Source organism: Gobius niger (assembly GCF_951799975.1).
Source record: "Gobius niger genome assembly, chromosome: 22".
Taxonomy (NCBI): Eukaryota; Metazoa; Chordata; class Actinopteri; order Gobiiformes; family Gobiidae; genus Gobius; species Gobius niger.
The window spans coordinates 2,666,426-2,680,209 of record NC_136873.1 but is presented as its reverse complement, the minus strand read 5'-3'; the positions used below and the strand labels follow the sequence as shown (position 1 = coordinate 2,680,209).

Here is a 13,784-nt window from a genome sequence, read left to right as displayed (position 1 = left end):
GACATTCACTACAGCCATTTTGAGAGAGACATTTTATACAAGGCAGTTATTCTAATTTACTGCATTTACAGACCAACAGGTTTGGTCATCATTGTAGTGTGATATAGACTGGTGCTGTGAGACTGAAAAAAGCAGAACACCCCCTCTTTAACATTTTTAAACTCCGTATAGTCCCTTTAAGAATACAGTTACTTTCCAAATATGAAGCATCAATAATTGCATTTTAGCTCCATAACGTTATTAAAGGGATATTTCAGGATTTTTGAAACAGGGCCTCATTTCCCAGTTATCCAGAGTGTTGCTGATTTCTGGAGATATTTTTTTTTGTAATTCATGCAGTTCTTATGTTTGAAGAGTTTCGTGGTGCTAGGCTAATGCAAGGCTAGTGCATTTCTATGGTATCAGCTAGCCTGCATTAAAAACAGTGTGACCCGCTCCACAGAGCACCTGAGGCAAATCACTGATAACACCAGACTAACCATATAAATGTCTGTGTCCATAGAATCATGTTTGGAATAAAACTGACCTGCATCACATGAATGATCGCATTTTGAGGGACTATTTTCTAGAAGAACTCCGCCGCTGCGTAGCTTATACAAGCACGAAGCTGATGCTGCTCAAATATAAGTGACAAAAATTCAACAAAAATGTGACAAAAATTCAACAAAATGTGACAAAAATTCAACCAAAAAGTGACAAAAATTCAACCAAAAAGTGACAAAAATTCAACAAAAATGTGACAAAAATTCAAAAAAATGTGACAAAAATTCAACCAAAATGTGACAAAAAATCAACAAAAATGTGACAAAAAATCAACAAAAATTAAACCAAAAAGTGACAAAAAATCAACAAAAATTCAACCAAAAAGTGACAAAAATTCAACACAAATGTGACAAAAATCAACAAAAATGTGACAAAAATTCAACCAAAAAGTGACAAAAAATCAACAAAAATGTGACAAAAATTCAACCAAAAAGTGACAAAAAATCAACAAAAATTCAACCAAAATTCAACCAAAAAGTGACAAAAAATCAACAAAAAACTGACAAAAAATCAACAAAAATGTGACAAAAATTCAACAAAAATTCAACAAAAATGTGACAAAAACTCAACAAAAATGTGACAAAAATTCAAACAAAAAGTGACAAAAAATCAACAAAAATATGACAAATATTCAACTAAAAAGTGACAAAAATTCAACAAAAAGTGACAAAAATTCAACAAAAATGTGACAAAAACTCAACAAAAATGTGACAAAATTCAAACAAAAAGTGACAAAAAATCAACAAAAATATGACAAATATTCAACCAAAAAGTGACAAAAATTCAACAAAAAAGCGACAAAAATGCAACAAAAAAGTGACAAAAATTCAACCAAAAAGTGACAAAAATTCAACCAAAAAGTGACAAAAATTCAACAAAAATGTGACAAAAATTCAACAAAATGTGACAAAAATTCAACCAAAATGTGACAAAAAATCAACAAAAATGTGACAAAAAATCAACAAAAATTCAACCAAAAAGTGACAAAAAATCAACAAAAATTCAACCAAAAAGTGACAAAAATTCAACACAAATGTGACAAAAATCAACAAAAATGTGACAAAAATTCAACCAAAAAGTGACAAAAAATCAACAAAAATGTGACAAAAATTCAACCAAAAAGTGACAAAAAATCAACAAAAATTCAACAAAAATTCAACCAAAAAGTGACAAAAAATCAACAAAAAACTGACAAAAAATCAACAAAAATGTGACAAAAATTCAACAAAAATTCTACAAAAATGTGACAAAAACTCAACAAAAATGTGACAAAAATTCAAACAAAAAGTGACAAAAAATCAACAAAAATATGACAAATATTCAACCAAAAAGTGACAAAAATTCAACAAAAATGTGACAAAATTCAACAAAAATGTGACAAAAACTCAACAAAAATGTGACAAAAATTCAACCAAAAAGTGACAAAAATTCAACAAAAATGTGACAAAAATCCAACAAAAATGTGACAAAAATTCAACAAAAAGTGACAAAAATTCAACAAAAATGTGACAAAAACTCAACAAAAATGTGACAAAATTCAAACAAAAAGTGACAAAAAATCAACAAAAATATGACAAATATTCAACCAAAAAGTGACAAAAATTCAACAAAAAAGCGACAAAAATTCAACAAAAAAGCGACAAAAATTCAACCAAAAAGTGACAAAAATTCAACCAAAAAGTGACAAAAATTCAACAAAAATGTGCCAAAAATTCAACAAAATGTGACAAAAATTCAACCAAAATGTGACAAAAAATCAACAAAAATGTGACAAAAAATCAACAAAAATTCAACCAAAAAGTGACAAAAAATCAACAAAAATTCAACCAAAAAGTGACAAAAATTCAACACAAATGTGACAAAAATCAACAAAAATGTGACAAAAATTCAACCAAAAAGTGACAAAAAATCAACAAAAATGTGACAAAAATTCAACCAAAAAGTGACAAAAAATCAACAAAAATTCAACAAAAATTCAACCAAAAAGTGACAAAAAATCAACAAAAAACTGACAAAAAATCAACAAAAATGTGACAAAAATTCAACAAAAATTCAACAAAAATGTGACAAAAACTCAACAAAAATGTAAAAAAAATTCAAACAAAAAGTGACAAAAAATCAACAAAAATATGACAAATATTCAACCAAAAAGTGACAAAAATTCAACAAAAATGTGACAAAAATTCAACAAAAATGTGACAAAAACTCAACAAAAATGTGACAAAAATTCAAACAAAAAGTGACAAAAAATCAACAAAAATATGACAAAAATCCAACAAAAATGTGACAAAAATTCAACAAAAAGTGACAAAAATTCAACAAAAATGTGACAAAAACTTAACAAAAATGTGACAAAATTCAACCAAAAAGTGACAAAAATTCAACAAAAATGTGACAAAAATTCAACAAAAATGTGACAAAAATTCAACCAAAAGTGACAAAAATTCAACAAAAATGTGACAAAAACTCAAAAAAAATGTGACAAAAATTCAACCAAAAAATTACAAAAATTCGACAAAAACTCAACAAAAAACAAGACAAAAATTCAACCAAAAAGTGACAAAAATTCAACAAAAAAGTGACAAAAATTAAACAAGTGTGACAAAAATTCAGCCAAAATGTGACAAAAATTTAACAAAAAAGTGACAAAAATTCAACCAAAAAGTGACAAAAAAAATCAACAAAAATGTGACAAAAAATCAACAAAAATTCAACCAAAAAGTGACAAAAAATCAACAAAAATTCAACCAAAAAGTGACAAAAATTCAACACAAATGTGACAAAAAATCAACAAAAATGTGACAAAAATTCAACCAAAAAGTGACAAAAAAATCAACAAATATGTGACAAAAATTCGACCAAAAAATAACAAAAAATCAACAAAAAAGTGACAAATACTCAACCAAAAAGTGGCAAAAAATCAACAAAAATTCAACAGAAATTCAACCAAAAAGTGACAAAAAATCAACAAAAATGTGACAAAAATTCAACCAAAAAGTGACAAAAAATCTACAAAAATTCAACAAAAATTCAACCAAAAAGTGACAACAATTCAACACAAATGTGACAAAAAATCAACAAAAATTCAACAAAAATTCAACCAAAAAGTGACAAAAAATCAACAAAAATGTGACAAAAATTCAACCAAAAAGTGACAAAAAATCAACAAAAATTCAAAAAAAATTCAACCAAAAAGTGAGAAAAATTCAACACAAATGTGACAAAAATTCAACCAAAAAGTGACAAAAATTCAACAAAAATGTGACAAAAACTCAAAAAAAATGTGACAAAAATTCAACCAAAAAATTACAAAAATTCGACAAAAATTCGACAAAAACTCAACAAAAAACAAGACAAAAATTCAACCAAAAAGTGACAAAAATTCAACAAAAAAGTGACAAAAATTAAACAAGTGTGACAAAAATTCAGCCAAAATGTGACAAAAATTTAACAAAAAAGTGACAAAAATTCAACCAAAAAGTGACAAAAAAAATCAACAAAAATGTGACAAAAAATCAACAAAAATTCAACCAAAAAGTGACAAAAAATCAACAAAAATTCAACCAAAAAGTGACAAAAATTCAACACAAATGTGACAAAAAATCAACAAAAATGTGACAAAAATTCAACCAAAAAGTGACAAAAAATCAACAAATATGTGACAAAAATTCGACCAAAAAATAACAAAAAATCAACAAAAAAGTGACAAATACTCAACCAAAAAGTGGCAAAAAATCAACAAAAATTCAACAAAAATTCAACAAAAAAGTGACAAAAAATCAACAAAAATGTGACAAAAATTCAACCAAAAAGTGACAAAAAATCAACAAAAATTCAACAAAAATTCAACCAAAAAGTGACAACAATTCAACACAAATATGACAAAAAATCAACAAAAATATGACAAAAATTCAACCAAAAAGTGACAAAAAATCAACAAAAATGTGACAAAAATTCAACCAAAAAATGACAAAAAATCAACAAAAAAGTGACAAATTCAACCAAAAAGTGGCAAAAAATCAACAAAAATGTGACAAAAATTCAACCAAAAAGTGACAAAAAATCAACAAAAATTCAAAAAAAATTCAACCAAAAAGTGAGAAAAATTCAACACAAATGTGACAAAAATTCAACCAAAAAGTGACAAAAAATCAACAAAAAACTGACAAAAAATCAACAAAAATGTGACAAAAATTCAACAAAAAACTGACAAAAACTCAACCAAAAAGTGACAAAAAATCTACAAAAATGTGACAAAAATTCAACCAAAAATGTGACAAAAATTAAACCAAAAAAATTACAATTTTCAACCCCCAAAAAAATATTCAACCAAAAAGTAACAAAAATCCAACAAAAATGTGACAAAAACTCAACAAAAATGTGACAAAAATTCAACCAAAAAGTGACAAAAATCCAACACAAATGTGACAAAAATTCAACAAAAATGTGACAAAAATTCAACAAAAATGTGACAAAAATTCTACCAAAAAGTGACAAAAAATCAACAAAAATGTGACAAAAATTCAACCAAAAAGTGACAAAAAATCAACAAAAATTCAACAAAAATTCAACCAAAAAGTGACAAAAAATCAACAAAAAACTGACAAAAAATCAACAAAAATGTGACAAAAATTCAACAAAAAACTGACAAAAAATCAACAAAAATGTGACAAAAACTCAAACAAAAAGTGACAAAAAATCAACAAAAAAGTGACAAAAACTCAACAAAAATGTGACAAAAATTCAAACAAAAAGTGACAAAAAATCAACAAAAATATGACAAATATTCAACCAAAAAGTGACAAAAGTTCAACAAAAATGTGACAAAAATTCAACAAAAATGTGACAAAAACTCAACAAAAAGTGACAAAAATTCAACAAAAATGTGACAAAAACTCAACAAAAATGTGACAAAATTCAAACAAAAAGTGACAAAAAATAAACAAAAATATGACAAATATTCAACCAAAAAGTGACAAAAGTTCAACAAAAATGTGACAAAAATTCAACAAAAATGTGACAAAAACTCAACAAAAAGTGACAAAAATTCAACAAAAATGTGACAAAAACTCAACAAAAATGTGACAAAATTCAAACAAAAAGTGACAAAAAATCAACAAAAATATGACAAATATTCAACCAAAAAGTGACAAAAATTCAACAAAAAAGCGACAAAAATGCAACAAAAAAGTGACAAAAAATCAACAAAAATTCAACAAAAATTCAACCAAAAAGTGACAAAAAATCAACAAAAAACTGACAAAAAATCAACAAAAATGTGACAAAAATTCAACAAAAATTCAACAAAAATGTGACAAAAACTCAACAAAAATGTGACAAAATTCAAACAAAAAGTGACAAAAAATCAACAAAAATATGACAAATATTCAACCAAAAAGTGACAAAAGTTCAACAAAAATGTGACAAAAATTCAACAAAAATGTGACAAAAACTCAACAAAAAGTGACAAAAATTCAACAAAAATGTGACAAAAACTCTACAAAAATGTGACAAAATTCAAACAAAAAGTGACAAAAAATCAACAAAAATATGACAAATATTCAACCAAAAAGTGACAAAAATTCAACAAAAAAGCGACAAAAATGCAACAAAAAAGTGACAAAAATTCAACAAAAATGTGACAAAAACTAAAAAAAAATGTGACAAAAATTCAACCAAAAAATTACAAAAATTCGACAAAAATTCGACAAAAATTCGACAAAAATTCGACAAAAACTCGACAAAAACTCGACAAAAATTCAACCAAAAATTAACCAATAAATTACAAAAATTCGACAAAAATGTGACAAAAACTCAACAAAAAACAAGACAAAAATTCAACCAAAAATGTGACAAAAATTCAACCAAAAAGTGACAAAAATTCAACAAAAATGTGACAAAAATTCAACAAAAAAGCGACAAAAATGCAACAAAAAAGTGACAAAAATTTAACAAAAAAGTGACAAAAATTCTACAAAAAAGTGACAAAAATTCAACAAAAATGTGACAAAAATTCAGCCAAAAAGTGACAAAAAATCAACAAAAATGTGACAAAAATTCAACCAAAAAGTGACAAAAATTCAACAAAAATGTGACAAAAACTCAAAAAAAATGTGACAAAAACTCAACAAAAATGTGACGAAATTCAAACAAAAAGTGACAGAAATTCAACAAAAATGTGACAAAAACTCAACAAAAATGTGACAAAAATTCAAACAAAAAGTGACAAAAAATCAACAAAAATATGACAAATATTCAACCAAAAAGTGACAAAAATGCAACAAAAAAGTGACAAAAATTCAACAAAAATGTGACAAAAATTCAGCCAAAAAGTGACAAAAATTCAACAAAAATGTGACAAAAATTCAACCAAAAAGTGACAAAAATTCAACAAAAATGTGACAAAAATTCAACCAAAAAATTACAAAAATTCGACAAAAACTCAACAAAAATTCAACCAAAAATTAACCAATAAATTACAAAAATTCGACAAAAATGTGACAAAAACTCAACAAAAAACAAGACACAAATTCAACCAAAAATGTGACAAAAATGCAACAAAAAAGTGACAAAAATTTAACAAAAAAGTGACAAAAATTCAACAAAAAAGTGACAAAAATTCAACAAAAAAGTGACAAAAACTCAAAAAAAATGTGACAAAAATTCAACCAAAAAATTACAAAAATTCGACAAAAATTCGTCAAAAACTCGACAAAAATTCAACCAAAAATTATCCAATAAATTACAAATATTCGACAAAAATGTGACAAAAACTCAACAAAAAACAAGACAAAAATTCAACCAAAAATGTGACAAAAATTCAACTAAAATGTGACAAAAATTCAACCAAAAAGTGACAAAAATTCAACAAAAATGTGACAAAAAATCAGTAAAAAAGGGCTTTTATTTTGAAGAGTGAAGAAAAGGCTTTTATTTTGAAGAGTAGCAAAGGGCTTGTATTTTGACGAGTGAAGAAAAGGCTTTTATTTTGAAGAGTAGCAAAGGGCTTGTATTTTGACGAGTAACAAAGGGCTTTTATTTTGAAGAGTGAAGAAAAGGCTTTTATTTTGAAGAGCAACAAAGGGCATTTATTTTGAAGAGTAACAAAGGGCTTTTATTTTGAAGAGTAACAAAGGGCTTTTATTTTGAAGAGTAACAAAGGGCTTTTATTTTGAAGAGCAACAAAGGGCTTTTATTTTGAAGAGTGAAGAAAAGGCTCTTATTTTGAAGAGTAACAAAGGGCTTTTATTTTGAAGAGTAGCAAAGGACTTTTATTTTGAAGAGCAACAAAGGGCATTTATTTTGAAGAGTAACAAAGAGCTTTTATTTTGAATAGTAACAAAGAGCTTTTATTTTGAAGAGTAACAAAGGGCTTTTATTTTGAAGAGTGAAGAAAAGGCTTTTCTTTTGAAGAGTAACAAAGGGCTTTTATTTTGAAGAGTAACAAAGAGCTTTTCTTTTGAAGAGTAACAAAGGGCTTTTATTTTGAAGAGTAACAAAGGGCTTTTATTTTTAAGAGCAACAAAGGGCTTTTATTTTGAATAGTAACAAAGAGCTTTTATTTTGAAGAGTGAAGAAAAGGCTTTTATTTTGAAGAGTAACAAAGGGCTTTTATTTTGAAGAGCAACAAAGGGCTTTTATTTTGAAGAGTGAAGAAAAGGCTTTTATTTTGAAGAGTAACAAAGGGCTTTTATTTTGAAGAGTGAAGAAAAGGCTTTTATTTTTAAGAGCAACAAAGGGCTTTTATTTTTAAGAGTAACAAAGAGCTTTTATTTTGAAGAGTGAAGAAACGGCTCATCATTTTTACTAAATAAAAATGCCGTATCATGTGAAAGATGAGAATGTGAGTCACAGAAGGGTTCATTAACAAGTCATACTGAAAGGCACTAAAACCAAAAATCACTGGAGTCCTGTCAGTCTGTGGACAGGAAGTGAAAAGACCAACTGTTTCCTGTTTGCCACGCTCAGAGGTCAGGGGTCATTTAAGCCCGGCACTCTTGATAGTTTCACATAAAGGCGACAGAGCGGGCTGGAGTGTGGGTTTTCCATGGCACTTCACTGAAATCAATGGGAAAGTAATGGAATGTATGGAACTCACAAAACTCTATTCATGGCACTTTCAATTTAAAATATCTCAGGAATTTTACAGTAAAATCTAATTATATTAAGTTCACAGGTAGTGGGTATCAGGTCAAACAGAGATTGTGATTAAACGAGGCCTTTTGTTCTTGATTTTCTCAGGACTTCTTCATTATAATTTCATCATATTAACCCTAGAACACCATTGCCGGGTGGTTTTCACTCGAGCAAATACATTAATGTGATTTTCATTATGCTGTGTTTATCTGAGTGTCCTGGGTCTCTGAGCTTCAGCTTTGTCTTGGTCTGGGTGTTTTCCTCCACAACACACTTTTTCCTACAGGCACATGTGATAGTGATTGAAGGTTAGCGCATAATCAGGCACTTTCAAGGTCTTCAACTCCAGCTTTGCTCAGAGTTTGGTGTCTCTGGCCTCACAGTGACTGAGTAACACAGTTATTTTAGTCAGCTGCTCATTTATACACATTCAAAATATGCAAAAAAAATGAACAAAAGCTCACGTTTTTTAGGAATTATTCCCAATTTTCCAGTAATTTTGGAGGATTTTTATCTGGTCCCCTCACATGACACAGTTTAAAGGAATATTTCAGGATTTTTGACATAGGGCCTCATTTCCTAGTTATCCAGAGTGTTGTTGATTTCTGGAGATATTTTTTCTTGAACTTTTTGAAGAGTTTCGTGGCGCTAGGCTAATGCAAGGCTAGTGCATTTCTATGGTATCAGCTAGCCTGCATTAAAAACAGTGTAACCCGCTCCACAGAGCACCTGAGGCAAATCACTTATAACACCCGACTAACCATATAAATATCCATCCATCCATCCATTCATTTTCTTCCACTTGTCCGTTGCCGGGTCGTGGGGGCCGCTGTCTGAGCTGCCCAAATCACATGGTACCATTCCCTTATGGCTCCTCCTGCAGGTGGTGGGTCCACGGGAGGACGACCTCATGATTAAACGGGCCTGTTGGTCTCTCATAAGGAACTTCTGAACCACTCTTTGCCTATGTCAAAAATCCTGAAACATCCCTTTAATATAAAAGAACACTATTCAAATGTGTCATGTATCGTCATGTTTAGATAGATTTTGATGAAGTACTTTTTATTGGGTGGTAAAAATCACCCGGCGTTAGTGATGCTGATCTGAATTTGAGCGATCGTATTCTAGGGTTAAGCACAAAGGTAGAGGACATGATGAGGAACAATAACTCAGTGATGTGTCACTTTAAAAGGGATTGTCATAAATCCTTTGCAAAAGCAACATTTATGGCATTTTGGACAATCCTGATCAGTCAAAAGGATTATTAAAGTGACTTAGGGTTACAAATGTAGTATATACAGCATGGATATGGGTAACGTTGACTATATTAAACCTTTTGTTCATGAACTTCCACACGGACCTGGAGGGATTCATGTTACAGTCTGTCGGGGTCGGGCTGAACGTATATTATTTTATAATTAATAATAAATAGCTCATAAAATAATAAGTCACTAATTGTTTATTCACCGCGATGGACTGAACATAGATACAGACGGCATCTCGTCACAGAAGGGGGCGTGGCCTCGCCAAGGGGGAAAATAGAATCATTTGGGAAACTCAATTTTCCACTCTTTTTATCCATTTTCTGGTGGAATATGAACTTATTTATCACATACAAATAAAGTCAAGTCTAAATCAGGCCCATATGGATATTTTCTCACAGCAGATTGTTCAGTAGAAGTGAAAAAACGGCAGTTGTAGCTAGCGCTAGCTAACCGTTAGCATTAGCCTGATGCTAACATGTAGCATCATGTTAGCATTCTCCGTTTTTTAATGTATTTATGGGCTGTTGAACTACTTTGCTCCTCTCCATGTCTTTCTATCTTTATTTAGTAGAAAACTATGTTCATATTTCAGCATTTGTTAAAGTAGTTTTTGAATAATTAGAGAAAGTTTAGATTTCTTCAAAATTGTTTTCCCCCTTAACTGTTTTCAAACATGACCATATATGGGTGATTCCTGAGATGTATCTATACACACGGCATCTAGAAGGGGGCGTGGCTTTGCTGAGGGGGAAAATAGAATCTTTAGAGAAACACAATTTTTCACTCTTTGAAGCCATTTTCTGGTGGCATATATGCATTTCTTTATCCCATAAATAAAGTCAGGTGTAAATCGGGCCCTTATGAATATTTTCTCACAGCACATTGTTCAGTAGAACTGAAAAAACGGCAGTTGTAGCTCGCGCTAGCTAACCGTTAGCATTAGCCCAATGCAAACATGTAGCATCAAGTTAGCATTCTCTGTTTTTTATGTATTTAAGGGCTGTTGAACCACTTTTCTCCTCTCCATGTCTTTGTTTCTTTCTTTAGTAGAAAACTATATAATTCATCATTTGTTAAAGTAGTTTTTTAAATAATAGAGAAAGTTTAAATTTTTCTCCAAATTGTTTTCCACCTTAACTGTTTTCAAACATGACCATAAATGGGCGATTCCAGAGATGCCGTCTGTATCTATAGAGTTCGGGAAAATCCACAGTTACCATGGAGATCCGCCATCTTTGCAGCTGATTTTTTCCCATAGACTAACATTGGATAAAAACAGTATAAAATGTGCAGAAAACAGCCATGGAACAGCTCCGTTAGCTGCTGAGTCACTGCTGGTAAATACATCTCACTCACTGTGGTGTCCAAGTGTTTTAATGTGAACAATAACTCCAGTTTTTTAACTTTTAAAATCTCCATTAGTTTACAATTGCTGCTAATCCCAGAATGCTTAGCGATATGACATCACATTACCGAACTCTATGGGCAAACGTATGTGAATGCACATATTTCCCATTTACAAGCAATAACATTAAAGAAGCAAATTTTAAGTTTATTTACAGATTGTACATTTTGTCTCAGTTGTCAGAATTTTTACCACAGGAAAAGCTGACGTTTTAAAACTATAACCAGGCCCAAACTGTTCATGAACTATGGGGCCCATTATCAGCACCCACACAGAACAGGATCTTCTGAACATCTGAACCAAACAGAACAGGATCTTCTGAACATCTGAACCAAACAGAACAGGATCTTCTGAAGGATGTGAAGGTTTTACTTTTGAACTTATTATCTCTGATCTGAGAAACGAACCAGAGCCACTGGGATCAAACAGAGACGACACTCTGGGATGGAGAGGTTTTGTTCAGTTTTATTGTTTTTTTTGTCTAATACATCAATCAACTCAAAACAGTAATATGTCATAAAAGTAGAATATCATAAAAGTAAAAAATCATAAAAGTAAAATATCATAAAAGTAAAATACACTGCTCACAAAAACTTGGGGCACACTCAAAAAACACAATGAAACACCGTGCAGCCCGATTGGCATTTGCCCGAGAACACAGCGATTGACAGATTGGCCAATGGTGCCCGGTGCTCTTCACGGATGAGAGCAGGTTCACCCTGAGCACATGTGACAGACGTGACAGAGTCTGGAGACGCCCTGGAGAACGTTCTGCTGCTGCAACATCATCCAGCATGACCGGTTTGGTGGTGGGTCAGTGATGGTCTGGGGAGGCATTTCATTGGAGGGCCGCACAGCCCTCCATGTGCGAGCCAGAGGTTCCCTGACGGGCATTGGGGACCGGGATGAGATCCTCAGACCTATTGTAAGACCATATGCTGGTGCTGTGGGCCCTGGGTTCCTTCTGATGCCTGATAATGCCAGGCCACATGTGGCAAGAGTGTGTCAGCAGCTCCTGCATGATGAAGGTATTGATGTTCTGCACTGGCCTGCCCGTTCCCCAGACTTAAATCCAATAGATACATCTGGGACATCATGTCTCGGTCCATCCATCAACGCCACCACAGACTGTCCAGGAGCTGACTGATGCTCTAATCCAGGTCTGGGAGGAGATCCCTCAGGAGGACATCCGTGGTCTCATCAGGAGCTGCCCAGGCGTTGTAGGGAGTGCATTCAGGCACGTGGGGGCCACACACACCACTGAGGATGATACAGACTCGTTTGGAGGAATTTCTACAGAATTTGGATCAACCAGTGACCTGATTTGTCACTTTGATTTTGACTATGATTTTGGATCCAGACCTCAGGGGCTGAGAATTTGATTTCCATTTATCATTCTTATGTTATTTTGTTCTCAGCACATTGCCCTACACTATGAATAAAGATTTTCATCGGAAAAATCGAATTGATTGACATCTAGGATGTGTTTTTTGAGTGTGCCCTAAGTTTTTGTGAGCAGTGTATCATAAAAGTGAAATATCATAAATGTAATATATCATAAAAGTAATGTATCATAAAAGGAATATATCATAAAAGCAATACATCAATAAAGTAATACATCATAAAAGGAGCAGAATCAGCAAAACCATCGCTGTATCTTTCTGTTGTTCATCCGTCTCCATTTGATCTGCGTCACCAAAGCGTTTACAGCAGGAAATACATAATCAATAACAGATACAAGAATAAAACTAAAGTATAAAAATTAAGATTAACATAATGACTGTCTCTAAACAGACGCTCAAAATAAATGACACCATTTCAAAAAAGACATAACGTACAAACTTCATCATCAAACGTTTGGTTATTTACAAATCATCATTTCTATTTGAGAGATAAGTTCATTTTAATGATTGACGTAATAGGACAAAGTTAATAAAACAGCTTGAAAATACTGATATTGAAAAAAAAACTACAGAAAGTAATTTTTTGACCTGGTCTAAACAGTGAGGTTTAAATAATTCAACTTAAATTGAAAAGTATCGTCACTTTGAATTATTCACTGTGGAAATACTTTTCTGAATGAAGAGTATTTTTATTATATTTTATTTTTTTATTGTAATAATCATAATATAATGTAGGATAACACTATTAAACTAACCTTTTCCATAGTTCAAGTGTGATTAAAAAACAACTTCAGAATGCTATTTGGGTCAAGAAATGCAGAACTGTCTTTTTTTTTTTTTTTTTTTTTGGGAGAGGGGAGTTCAATCTTGCCTCGGGCGCCGAATTGTCTAGGGCCGGTCCTGGCTGCAGCCTTATAGATTTGGGTAAAGCTTAGTTGGAGAAAATGAACTCGGTTAAGGCGGGGCTTCAGAGGGTAAGGGTACCCAGCCCTTTTCCAAATGTCTCGTCTATAATCCTGCGTACGAAGCTTC

General features: G+C 31.3%; 1 protein-coding gene across 1 annotated transcript in view; it reads left to right on the top strand.

The window, feature by feature from the left end:
* The window catches only part of LOC306981545 (uncharacterized protein), a gene marked incomplete at its 5' end in the record, with an annotated part of 361,177 nt that overhangs the window by 92,912 nt on the left and 254,481 nt on the right, over positions 1-13,784 (top strand). The gene's annotated exons all lie outside the window — the stretch shown is intronic.